This window comes from Molossus molossus, unplaced genomic scaffold (assembly GCF_014108415.1).
Source record: "Molossus molossus isolate mMolMol1 unplaced genomic scaffold, mMolMol1.p scaffold_m16_p_7, whole genome shotgun sequence".
In the NCBI taxonomy this organism is placed as follows: Eukaryota; Metazoa; Chordata; class Mammalia; order Chiroptera; family Molossidae; genus Molossus; species Molossus molossus.
The window spans coordinates 57,372,147-57,382,192 of NW_023425401.1; the positions used below are offsets into that span (position 1 = coordinate 57,372,147).

Here is a 10,046-nt window from a genome sequence, read left to right on the forward strand (position 1 = left end):
GCATCTTGGTTGCAGTCCTACCATAGAGAGCCAATGGAAAAGGAATAGCATTGCACAGGCCCTGTGAATCAGAAGCTTTTATAAAGGCCTATTCAATTGGTAAACAATGTCTTTGTCTCGAGGTTTTTATTAGTCCCACCTTTAGACTTTGTCATTATAAAAATTCCCTCCATCTGAGAATTTGGAGACCCAGGTTTCTAGTCTAGGCTACTTCAAATGTGTTCTATAACCTTGGGCGAGTTGTTTTGCCTCCGTGGGCCTCAGCTTCTTTCTAAGAAGGGTGCTTAAAATCACAGTAGCTACTATCTCATTTTTCCTATGTGCCAAGCGCTGTACTAAGTATCTCCTTACAAGAGCTCCATAAGTTGAGGATTATCCTTTCCCATTTTCCAGAAAAGAAAACTGAAGTGTTAGAATCTGAATTCAAATTTAAGTTTAGGTAACCCCAAAAAGCCACGTTTCCACTGCACACTCCCAGACACCTCTTACCTCACGTCTCATGGTTTCCTGGTTTATAATACACTCAAACCCAGGACTTGACTCAAAATCCTCTACCTGGTCATTCTATTATTGTTTTGTTTCTTTTTTTTTTAATCCTCACCCGAGGACATTTTTCCATTTTTTGTTCAGATGGGGGGGGAGGGGGAGGAAGAGAGAGATAGAGAGAAACATCGACGTGAAAGGGACACATCGAGTGGCTGTCACCCGCACAACCCAACCAGGGCCGGGGACAAACTGCAACCGAGGTACGCGCCCTTAGTGGAAACCGAACCCGGGTCTCTGTGGACCACAGGCTGACGCTCTAACTGCTGAGCCAAACTGTCCAGGGCTGTTTATTCTTTTTGTTGTATCAAGCTCTAAAGCAGTGTGTCTCAACTTCAGCACTAGTGACATTTTAGACAGAAAAGTTCTTTGGAATAGTCCTGTACGCTGTAGGATGTTTGGTAGCATCAGCGGCCTCTACCTACTAGACATCCACCCTTAAAAGAAAAAGAAGAGATTCCCTCCTGATTCGATGAGAAATAATTTTGGTTAGGAAATAAATATTGCTAGATTTATTCTTGGTTATTGAGTTTTACTTGCAGATGATTAAAAAGGGAATGAGAGGCCTGGCCAGGTAGCTCAGTTGGTTAGAGCGTTGTCCCCATAAACCAAGGTTGTGGGTTTGATCCCCCATCAGGGCACATACGAGGATCAACAAATGAATGCATAGATAAGTGGAACAACAAATTGATGCTTCTCTATCTCTCTCCCTTCCTTTCTCTCTAAAATCAATCAATGAATAAATTTTTTTAACTTTAAGTGAATGAGAAATGTTTTAAAAATTTGAATAAAGTAAATATAAATTGTTTCCTTGTGTCATCATAAAAACATGTTTTAAATAGCATTACCAGGGCAATGATGAGACTTGTGACACAACCCAGGGATTATAATTGATTTTATTCTGTGCTCCTGATGTCTATTTTTAAAATAGAATATACAAATATTATAAAGGAGAAAATTCTAAATTGTGTGTGTACTTGCAGTCATGAAGTAATACCTTGGGCACCACAAATCAAAGACATATTTAAGATGTGGAATTATTGTAGATACCAAAAAGAGGGAGAGAAAAAAGTAAACTGAAAAAACCTGATAGTATTTTTTCCTGTTCAGTGTTAGTGAAATGGTAAAAAGTGGTTTTTATTACATACAACTAAAAATGACCATTCAAAGTATGGACAAAGTATTCATTTGCATAGTCAAATGCTAGGCAGGGAAATATAATGTCACCAGGAATTACTATAGCAAGTTTCAGTAAAGGATTGCAAAACAATAAGGCCTTGTTAATCTCATACTGGTTTATTCACATAGTGTGTAATTCAAAGCAACTGCTGCTCCCCAGGCAGGAATTTACAATGCCTACATTTGAAGGGAGGATACTGTGTCATTCCAAGGGGAAATCAGGTCTTGAAAGGGCCTCGTGGTTGGAGAACCTCATATGTCCCCCAACAGCTCCAAAGCAGGCCAAGTGAAACAAAATGACTGAGAACCTCCCTGTGAAGTCAGTCTGTCTGAACTGAGCTGTATTTCCCTTGAATCTCTCCTGCCTTTTTGGATGGCAGAATGTCCCTGAGCAAGAAGCAAGCAGGAAGGCAGAGAATCTCAAGTCCTGAATAAACTATCACTTTGAAAGTGACCCCCTCTCACCTCCTGGCAAGGGTTTACAAGTTCATTTCAGAGAACGCCATCTTCTCTGTAGGGGCTGTATGTATATTTAGTAAAGATGGTGAATACAGAGCATTCTCCCTTGGCATAAAAACACTGGACAAGAATCAGACATGAGTCATCTGCAAGAGGAGGCGTGAATCATATTTTGAACACTTTTGGTCAACAATCCTTCAGAGAACAATTGTCCAGTTTTATGTTGTCATTTATGTGGAATTAAATGTGAATAGCTTAAAAGTCCATGATTTTGAAAAACTGAGCTTTGATTCCAATAATTGGCTTTCCATCATGTAATGTAAATTGCCACCTGAAATTCTGTGTTATTTATGTCTACATTTGTATTAGGCAAGTCTATCAAGAACATCAAGATATGTCAGTTCCCCAGCAACATATTGTAAGGCCATGTTGAGAGGCCAGTTTCTGTGAACTAGCTAATTAGGTAAATAAATAAACAATGGGTTTGGTTAAACCCTTCTGTAGGATCCACTTTAAATTGGTGGGCCATTTTTGACCTGAGAGCTGCCTGTTCACACTCTCAGGAAATTGATAAGACCTTTAGAAGGGACATCCCAACAGATCCGGATTCAAATGATCTTTTCATGGTCTGGGATTCTGAGCTGCTTCTACATGTTGTAGCATGCACTTAACATTAAAGTGTTGCTATGGCAGAGGCATTTATTGCTCACCAAATATCTATATATTTCCTCATCAATCCCAGTCCTCTGTAGTTTATTCTGTTCAACCACTGAACAGAAGTGAACATGTATCACTTCCAAGCTGAAGCATAGACAAACAGGTGTGAATTCTCCATGCACTCCATGAGGAGTGATGAAGAGCCCTGGGCATCCTTTACTGCTAGGATGATAGAGACCTAAGATGTCAGGATGTCAGAGCCTCTAACAACCAGAGTTCTTGAGCAGGATTCCCTTGTCTCCACCTCCAACTCCACCACCAACCTGCACTGGTTACATAATGAAAGCAAGAATAAACTTTTACTGTGTTAAGTCAAGATTTAATTTATTATTGCAGCATAATCTAGACTACTACTACTGCTTTTATAGATGTTTTTGTAAATAAGGAAAGTCCATCTGGAAGAAAGATGAGCAATCTTACTTATGCAGTCCTTGAACAAGCCACTGAGGCTTTGCCAGGTTGCCTTTGCATCTTGTGTCCCCAAAATTATTCCACTCGCGCCATCAGTTGCCACTGTTCCTTCAGGGTGTGGTGATTGATTGAGGGAGTGACGAAGAGCCCTGAGCAGTTGGAGTTTGATATGTGACAGTTCCCTTTTGATGGTTTCTCTTCATATACATCAACCTTCTCTTGGGACTTTAAGCTCGCTAAACATACGGTACAAATTAGTGAAATCATTCACTGTGGTTTTCATTTGAGTAAGCGAGTTTCCATTCCTAAGAAGGGTCTTAACAAAACAGGAAGTTTTTCTTGGATCTAGAAATGGAACTCTGCCTTCTGCCATTACTTTTTACCAACTTCTGCAAAACTCTATTTTTCTACTTCCCCATCACAGGGTGGGGCAAGTAGAAGAGACTAGATAAAACCAGAAACTGCTGAATAGTATAGTAGTAGAGTTAGGGCTGATTTGGTTTAGAAGGAAGAGGGGAAGAGTGAAATGGCAGCCTGACCAGGGCAGACTACATTCTCCCATCTGATCACTTTACCTCCTATCTCCTCTGCCACTCTGGCATTGGCAAAGAAGCGTGAAGGGCCAGTGCACATTATGATAGTAGCCCTTGACATATATATCCCAGCTGATATTCCTCAAAACTTTTATCCTCGTCCACCTGAGGACATTTTTCCATTTTTTGTTCAGATAGAGTGGGAGGGAGAGAGAGGAAGAGAGAAACATCGACGTGAAGGGGACACATCGAGTGGCTGCCACCTGCATGACCCAACCAGGGCTGGGGACAAACTGCAACTGAGGTACATGTCCCTAGCGGGAATCAAACCTGGGTCTCTCTGTACCACAGGCTGTCGCTCTAACCACTGAGCACAACTGGCCAGGGCCTCAAAACTTTTTGATATGCATTATCCATTAAATTTCACTACATGGAAGCAGGGAATATGTCTGTGTTGTTTTTAATGCTTGCCACATACAAGGCGCCCAAGAGTATTTGAAGGAATACAGAAAGAAATACTTGATTTTCAAAACTATGAAATATTTGATTTTCATAACTATCCTTATGAGGCTTGAGAAAATAAAATGTAATTAATTTTTATTTTATAGTGGACAAATGGAAACACTAAGAATTTGTTACTTGCTGGGTGGCACAGGGGTCAATTAAGAAGTGGAACTAAAATCAAAATCTCTCAATTTCTATTTTCTTTCAACTATATGACAGGGTACATATAAAGTCCTCTTCCTACCTTACCCCACACAATAATATAGATCATTTATCATCACCACCATCATGTAATGTAAATTACTACCCTGAAATTCTGTGTTATTTATGTCTACATATGTATTAGGCCAGTCTACCAGGAAAGATACAAAAATCCTAACATCATTATCACTGTGGCATGGAGTATCAGAATGCAAATTTTTAAATTCTTACTGATCTGTATTTTCTATTTCTTCCCCCATGAATAAGCATGTATTACTTATGCTATCCAAAAATTATAGAGGGAGTAAAACTGCCTCTAGTTTTCAATGTTTTCTGTACATAAAGAATTCAGTAAGCTTCAAGCTCAGCACTTTGAATTATTAAGTAGGTTTGGAGTAGAAAACGACAGGAAAGAAATTGAGGTGGAAACATCTAGCTGTCCTCCTGTCTGTTATTTTCTTATATAATAGAATTTCTAGCTGGACATACATTCACCCAGTTTTCCAGCCTCTCTTGCAGCTAGATGTAGCCCACTCGAGAGTAGAATTGATGTGTGCAATATCTGGATGGTTGCCCTAAAGGAGAATGTCTTCACTTTCAGCTGGAGTGTAGATGTGAGGGTTGTTGCTGGAGCAGCTATCTTTATAACATGGAAGTCATGTATTGAGGGTAGCAGCACAAGAGAAAGAAACTGGGCCCCTGACACTGCTAAACTGCCACTGTACTTTTGGCATTTTTTTGTTAGTTGTTGAATCCATATCCTAAATAATACCAAATCTAAACATTTAGTAGAACAGAGCTCCAACTTCCTGACCTTGAAAACAAATGTGCTCTTTGGAAAGAACATACAACTGAGTTAGTTAAGCTTTCTTTTCTTTATGGGCATAAAGGCCCAATTCTACTTCAGTGATCAAGAGTGAGTCCTTAATCTAGGGCATGTTATGTAATGGGAATGGTGAAGAAACTGCAGAAATTGATCTGGTATTTTCAGCAGATCATATATACTTGAGCTCTTTCTGCCTGACACTGAATTACCCCCTCCATAATCTCCCTTCCCAAAACACAATTTAGAATTAATGCACATGGTGCCAAGGGTTTTGTGTAGGAGGGCTGCCCAAATGAGTCTTCTTGCATCTAACTTCTCAGGCAATGTGGATAATTACAGGCCATATCTGACACTTAGTATGAATTCAAACAAATTACTGAGAAGTATTAATTATTAACAGGATAAGTTATGATGACTAAGGATAAACCAAGGAGCAGCAACTTCTTAATAAAAATTATAGAGTTTTTAGATGACTCTTAGGAATATAAAATATGTTTACCTTCTGAGCTGAGATGCTCATTGGCCAGATTCTTGCCAGAGACTAGTCTGTGACTTTCCTGGTTCATGCTAAGCCCCTTGATAATCTATAACCAGAATGTCTTAATTTTAAAAAAGGCTGGTGAAGCCCACATAACCCAATTAGGAGCTCTGATGTACTCATGGAAATCTATAACCCATTCACGTTCCTTCCAGATTAAAATCATACCTGACTGAGTGCTGGATTTATTTCATGACTGTGTCTGAGAATTCCCTCACAACTTTCTCTGACACCATGGTCAAGGTACTTTATATTATTTCTCCCATTTTTCAAATGAGGAATCTGAAGTCTCACAACCACATCAGGATTTAAATCCTCCTCTGTCTGAGGCCAAAGCCCTTTTGGTTTCTCATCCCCTGTAAGCAGAGTTGATCCAGAGGTTGGACATCTTTTGCCAGCATTCCAGCCCAGTCAGCATCTTCACTGACTGGCTTTGTTATTTGCTGTAAGCAGTTGTAAATTCCCAGAACCCCAGACACACCCATATAAAAATGTTAATTACTAAAAATGACTCGTAAAACCAAATGTGAATTGAAATCCCACTCAACTTTCTCTCTTGGTCATTTCCACTAGCACAAATAATTGAGAACTGACAAGATTTAATTTTTCTTGTTATAGTCAGATCTTTCAAATCTGAACCCTTCTGTCATTTTGTGAAACTTCTCAATTATGAAGAAAATGATGGTTGATTCTATGCATTAAGTTATTTTTCAAATGTGAAACCTATCCCTGGCCAGGTAGCTCAGTTAGAGCATCATCCTGATGTGCCAAGGTTGTGGGTTCGATCCCCAGTCAGGGTACATACAAGAAGCAACCAGTGAGTGCATGGATGGGTGAAACAACAAATCTATGTCTCTGTCTTTCTCTTTCCCTCTGGAATCAATTTTTTTTAGGTCAATTTCTCCTAAAAAAAAAGAAATCTATTTTCTTAAGGGGAGAAACTGAGGTTTATTGAAATAACAGAACTATTCCAGGTCCCCAAGTTTTGCTGAAACTCTTGCAGAGGACACTCATGGGCAACTCTGTTGTTGGTACTTATTCTTTCTAAAAAGTTCCAGAAACCAAAGCTTCTGGTTAAGTGCTCTGCTGAAACAGCAGGCTTTTAGAAAAACAAGAAAAATCCCACTGTGATGAAAGAGGTTCATTTGCTTTCAAGTTGTGGCCCTTCCATCCTCTAGGCAACCCCTCCCCCACTGCCTGCATCTTCAGCTTTGATTTATAATCTTGCATCCACACAAGCCTTGGCATTCACTGGGATCCTACAGTAAAGTTAAGGTGTAAACCTGAAGGAAGCTTTTAAGGACAAAATCGAGTTGGGGATGGGGGAAAAAGATTTAAAGAGAAGAAAAGCAATCAGGAGACCCTATGCTTGGCATAGTGAATGAGCACGTTGGGAAAGCCCAGATGGAAGGACTGCTGACTGTGGTTTTGGAAGCCAAGACTGCCTTCGGTTCTGTGGTACAGCTTCCAGTGGGAGAGCTCACTGCCCAGTGATCTATGACCAGGATGGCGTGTGAACACCCTACCCCGTCAAGATTTATTTTACACGCTTGCACTGCCAGCTGTAAGGCTTGGGCTTTGCAGTGCATCCCCTGAGGAGTAAATATTAGCTGCAATCTTCTGCCAGAAAAGAACTTGCTGCCCCAGCTTGGAGGTTCAGTGGATGATGAGCGCAAAAGTTTTTCTGGAAGAGAAAATGAGATGCCCTACAGGTCAATCTTTGAAAACTGCAAGGCGCCAAACTTATGTGAGAGGGCTAGCTGGGTGGGCCTTCTTGCAAGGGAGGAAACCTCAGGACTGCTGGCTTAGTTCCTAAAGGGAGTTGCAAGAGTCTCCTTGCACTTCTGAAGGCCGCATAACTCATAATTCTCTTTGGCAACTGTTTCTGATGCAGTGTTGAGGCCATGGGCTCTAGAGGCTGACTCAGGTTGGAAGTCTGGCTCTGACACTTAAGTGGGTTACTTAGCATAATTTTCTCCTCTGGAAAATGGGGATAATACCCTCTATCTTACTGCACTGTGCTTCTGAGAGTTAGAAATAATGTTTGTAAAATACCTATTATAGTGTCCGAGTATATAATAGAAGCTTGGTAAATGGTTAGGTGGTAGTTGTTCATGAAAAAATTAACCTGGTTTAGCACGAAGGCAGTGGGAGGTAAAGAGAAACAACACTGAAATGTCTAATATATGGCATATAGGAAAAATAAACATGGGGACATTTTTATATACAGGGCCAACCAAAGAATCCAGAGGGACGCAGGGGTCAGAAACACCCAATGCTTTCTTCAGGTAAATAGGTTCTTGGGGAGCCCACGAGCTAGTGATGCTAAGCATCAAAGTCTATGTTGGTCAACACAGAATGCTCTGCTCTTCTAGAATGTCTAGAGAGAGAAGATATCTCTTAGACATATCAGAGAAAATAAACCTTACTGTATAGCCTAAGCTATGCTGGAATTAGATGAGAATTTTGGAATATACTAATCTCATTGATCTGTAAATCCTGACTCACAGAGAGCCAATTATGCTGCTTTCCGCACTGTACACTGATAAGACAAATATTGTCCACAGCCTGTTGAGAAACTACACTAATCCAGAAAAAGGCATTTGGAGCCCTGGGCTTAAAAAACAGAAGCTTGCGCCCTGGTCAGTGTTGCTCAGTGGTTAGAGCATCAGCCCGTGCACCAAAAGGCCATGGGTTTGATTGCCAGTCAAGAGCACATACCTGGGTTGCAGGTTTGATCTCCACCCTGGTCAGGGAAAGTGCAGGAGGCAAACAATCAATGTGTCTCTCTCACCTCAGTTTCTCTCTCTTCCTCTTCCCTCCCATCCACTCTCTCTTAAAAAAACAAAACAGAAGTTTGAATTCAAATTTTTAGACTAATTATTTTCCCTTTCTAGCATTTTTCATCTTCTGTATTTTCTAAGATCTACTACATAGCCATTTACCTTGAATATTGACAAGTAGGGCAGAGCAGAGCAGCTGCTGGAGATGCCTGTTGTGGTGGTCTGAGGAGCAGCCAGTGGTGCAATGGATCGGGCCAGGAACCATTTACACTTGAGAGGGACTATGGAACAGCAAATACCAGAGGTAGAAAACCAAGTCAAACATAGGAGGATAGCCTCCCTAAGCAACTAAGAGTGTCAGCTGTACCCAAGGCAATCTCAGCAGAAGCTGGTACCTGTGGTGGACTTCCAGGCAGAACTAAGGCAGGCATTCTTAGCTGAGACACCAAGAAGTGGTTATAGCAGTCTCAGAAGATCCCAGGTAGCTGATTCCAAGCAAAAATCAAACGAACAATGTAATAAAGACTCTATCCATGAAAAAAAGTAAGACAAGTAGTGTGCAATTATAGGTACTCTGAAGGACGCAAAGAAATTTAACATGCTTCCAGACATCAGAATTGGCATGAGTTGACTCAGTAAAATAGGACCAAAGACTAGACTCATACTTACGTGTTTTGGGGGTATTTTTTAAGCTACTCTTTAACATTCTTCACATTCCTCAAATAGCAGAGTATGATACGATTGATTACTGTCTTCAACTATATTTAGTATTGACTGGATCTATATATATGCAGAAAATAGCTAGCAATTATTGAGTTCCTAGTATGTGCAGGTCATCCACATTATATGTACTAATTAGCTCATTTAGTCCTAAGAGGAACCCTATACAGTTCACATATTCATCATCCTCGTTGTACAGACGATGAAGCTGAAGCCTAGAGATTAAGGAAGAAGTGCAAGGTCACAGCTTAGTATCATAGGCAGGTGCAGAGAGAGATGTCAAGAAAAGAAGCAAGATGGTCAGTGTGGCTCAGTTGGTTAGACATCATCCCATGCACCGAAAGGTTGCCAGTTTGATTCCTGGTCAGGGCACATGACTGGGTTTTGGGCTTGATCCCAGGTAGAGGGCATGTAGTAAGTGGCCTATCTCTCACATTAATATGTCTCTCTAAAAAGCAATAGAAAATAGTTTGGGGAGGGGGAAGCAGCAGCAAGATCAACCACATTGGGAAAGTGGACTGAAAATTATATTTTATCCTCAACATTGGTGAAGATAAATTATGCTTGTCATTTATAAAACAATACACTAGAGGGCGCCAAATGCACAACCCGTGACTTTAAAACTGGTTAAT

The 10,046-nt window shown here is 40.5% G+C and overlaps 1 pseudogene; it reads left to right on the forward strand.

Moving 5' to 3' along the window:
• The first annotated feature begins 8,882 nt into the window (after positions 1 to 8,882).
• LOC118619630 lies at positions 8,883 to 9,241 on the forward strand (annotated as a pseudogene).
• Positions 9,242 to 10,046: the final 805 nt, after the last annotated feature.